A 4,299-nucleotide genomic window follows, 5' to 3' on the forward strand; every position below is an offset into this window, starting at 1 on the left:
CTTTTCACTATACACATCTCTGTTGATACTATCCCTCACATATTCTACTCCCAATTACTCCTGTGTAAAATGGACTAGCATCTTTTCATGTTGACATTCAGACTAAAATCACGTGACAGGCTGTTAAAATTGGCTGTTGCATACGCTTTCGCCGGTCTGAAAAATGTGTTTAATTAACTCACATTCAAGCAACAATGCAGATTTCCCAGTGGGAGTGAGACTATTCGACTCTGCCACTAAAAAATAGGGGTGTTTTCAGCAAAAAACGAATAACCCTGGAATACACACAATATACTGAATTTCGGAACAAATCGTGCATTACTTACAGCAGCAGAATACCACAGAAATATCAGACGAAACATGAAAACACTATATATTGTATTTCAGCCTGAACCCTCTATATTGCAATTCAAGGAATTAACCCCATATGTGCATCCATTTCCCATCTTGGTATCACCCACCCCTGAAAACAAAGCTGAAGCATTTGGTAATAAGAAACTTATGTGTATTCCTTTGGCTCGAGACTCTCAGTACTCTATAGAGTGTCAGCGTAACAAGCCGCTCGCGGAAACGAATTTCCCCACGTGCTTTAAACCCCCCTGGGGGGGGGGGGTCACATTGAAGTGCTATATGTATATGTGCCGCCAAAAGGGTCCCAAATTCACCATTTCTGTCTGAAAAGGGGTATGTTATTTTACCCTGTCTGTCTGAAAAGGGGTATCCTTTTTCATTATTTCTGTCTAAAAATGAGTCCATATTTTCCAAAGACTATCTAGAGCTTGAGTGATCCAACAATCAGGAGAATGAAGCTGATTTTTTCTTTCTGTAACTTCATTTCGATCGTCAAAGTCCATCTCTGGGAGTCCACCTACTTTTCCCTTGGTACCATTTATGCTTACTGTCTGGAAAGGAGTGTCAAATATCCACAGTTTGTCTGAAAGGGGGGGGGGCTACAACGTCCACGCTTCGTAGCGCTACCTTAAGTAAAACGAAAGTATTTGCCATCATTGCCGTTTGGTGGCGACAACAGCATTCGTATTCGATTAAATTCTTGTAGTTGTGTTTTATTCAATTTATACGTGCCATGTGATGTAATTAAAATAACGCTAAAAGTATTTGAGGAGAAATGTATGTCGTCGTCGTTGTTGTTGTTTTTGATGTTATCGTCCCCGGCGTAAACTATTGCTTGTGTTTTTTCCGATCTTAAAATTGTCTTCTTCTAGTCGTTACAATAACTCAAAATTGTTTTTAACTGATTATCTTCAAACTGGCAATCACTGTAAAATGTCAACCGAGTTCATTTTTAAGACACGGGTTTGATATTTGGCTGAAATAAAACATTTGTTGGACATAGAAATGAAGACATTTATTTACTGCTGCTAATGAGAATCATATGTTAGTAATATGATCTCAACGATCTATAGTGGAGTAATCCGATATGTTGTTTTCATTATGAAGTATAAATGTTTGCAGCAAAAATGTACAGGTACTTTTACCCGGGTGAGTAACATTGTGTTTAGATATATTGCTGTGCTGTTTGGAACTTTTGTAAAAATATAATTCATGTTATTCAGATTAATACATTATACGTAGCATAAAAGATGCAATATGAACAAAACATATATTTTTGCTATACTCCATCGATACTCAATATGGACTAGTATGATTTATCATAAACTAATCATGCTGGTATGCATGACACATAGAAGTATTAGTTGCACAAACAACTGAAATCCACTAATACGCATGCGCAGAGATTGCTATTGTACTTGCCAAAACTATGCTACAAGAGAAGCGTTTTCTAGTTATGATAAATTATAGTCCAATACATCCATCATTATACAGTATCAAACAAAACAGTATTGCACATTACTTGTTATGGTTCATATTTGTCGGAGATTCATAATGTATATTTAGATTCCTTTTATATTATTATTAATTACAACTATTATTCTCATTTGCATGTCATTCCGCTATGATAGTATTTAATTCGTTTATCTATTCGTATGAAGGATTCTTCTGGGTAACTCTTGACCATTGAGAATCTTGTAATTTCTGCTAATGAGCGTCTAACTCGTTATTGTATCTCTTTTTCTACATGTTCCCTATCACATTCGCAAAGCACCTTTATAAAGTGCTATTTTAAGAGATTCAAGGCTCCTTTTTCATGTGTAAGCTCTTACTATGTCAGTTGGTTAAGCAATAAACCATACCGCGTTTTTGTATTCACAATTTGACCATTGTTCTGTCATCGAACACGCCCGAAAATACGTACTCTATTCCCCGCAATATTGCATCTTTATGGAATATTACTACAGTGTATAATAGTTATGTTTTACGATGATCAATGATTTTTCTTGTCCAAGTTTGGTCACAATTGTTCCCGCCCAAATTTTAGTCAGTTTATTTTTCGTATATTATATTTAGTGGTGACTCGGTTATCAACATTTATACACTCCCTCAATATTTTTTTTATTGAAAAACACAAAAAAAGAAAGAAAATAAACAAGAAACTCTACGCAAGTCTGCCGCAAGGACGACCATTATCTCAACCTGAATGGTTGAAATATATCGGTGAGGGCGCAATAACTGTCAGACCAACTAAAGTTACAGATATCGTAATCTCAAGCACAGTGAACGATAAACAATATCTTCTCTAGGGTCTATGGGTGAAGCAACAAAGTTGAATCAGAGACACCAACAGTTCTGGTCAAAGTGAAAATCCATGTGAAGGGCCATTGTTCTTAGTGGCCTGTACTGTCTGCGCCAATTTTAAATTGATTTTCGAAGTTGTGAGATCATTACAATCGTCCACAGGCATTGAACTCAAATATTGATAATATCTTTTTGTTTCGGTGACGTTGTTCGATGAACAAGGGCATAAAATAAATCCAGGCACGAAGTGAGCCAAACATCCATGCACACATCCGTGCAAATTTGTGCTGATTTGTAATACATTTATCATATGGAAAAACCTCAAAGTGTCGCGACATCTCAAAATTGTCTTCGGTAACATCATCATGATAGCAAACAAATCGTAAATCTGAAAACAAGGCACAAATGTAAACCGCTTGAGGTTTATTTATGTATGCTAAATATACCATATTTGGTCGCATGACAATGTTAATTAGTTAATTATGTAAAACACGGAGCTATTATTCATTGCAAAACGCAAAAGGAAAGCTATTTCATGGTGAGAAACTTGTCAAAATATTCCAAAATCGCTATTTTTTTAGATCAATTCTATAGAACAAAAAGCATTTCATTTTTGGACACTTTTTGAAACCCAATAAATAAATAAACCATCATTCACAGTATATGATTTGTTCAGCCTATGTCACCAGACTACAATTTGGGATATCATGACATAATATGTCTGCCATAACACCGTTATAATAATACTGACAAAATGGACACTATCCATGAAAATACATTAACCATTTTCTCGAAAACTTTTTAAAGTCCTTATATTAAATAGCCTTATATTGCCTGGCATTACAATTTATTGCGAAACGAATAAATTTTTGGTATTTGCATTTATGAGTAGGATTCGCGAGGACCTGGCGGACTTATTTTTTTTATCTAGATATCTAAAATCCCAACATGCAACGCTGTTCCGAATCCCACTTTGAAACATGCCGTTCCATGTAGGTAAATCTGTCCTGTTTACCTCTAGGTTTGGGCGCAGTAGCAACCAACGGATGCTATGAAATATTATACAGCATGTACACATTTAGAAAGACAGATATAGGACAGCTTGAGGAGCGGGTATTCATCAAACAAATCCCCGACTTGCTTCTTATCAAAGTTTGATTAATCAAGTAGGTCGCATTCAAGAGTCGCCAGTTTCGCGGGCGATTCGATGAACTTGTTCGCGCCCCAGGCTGCTGAAAAATCCGAGTCGATCACAACCAACTCTACATAAATGCTCAGCGATGTTCGGCTGTTTGTTAACAATTTCTAACCCAGATTTCTTGAGAATACCGTAATTGTATTTGGTAGACGGCCCCGGTAGACGGCACATACTAGTACTTCGTACGCCGAATGCTACAAACAAAATATATCGAATAATACGACTTTCCTAATATTACTCAGGCCCTGTTCGGGCAAAATAATTTAGAATCATGTGAAATCATTTTTTCGGAATTTTCGATAATCAATAATCAAAATCAACTTAGACATCCTGTAAACTATTTTGCGCACAGCAGGAGGCGGATAAAGAGCAAGGTGAAGTGAGATCACGTTATGCAAATTATACAGGAAAAGCAAACATGACGTCACTTACGAGAGCGAGGCTTC

Source organism: Saccoglossus kowalevskii, chromosome 10 (assembly GCF_978046115.1).
Source record: "Saccoglossus kowalevskii chromosome 10, keSacKowa6.1, whole genome shotgun sequence".
NCBI lineage: Eukaryota > Metazoa > Hemichordata > Enteropneusta > Harrimaniidae > Saccoglossus > Saccoglossus kowalevskii.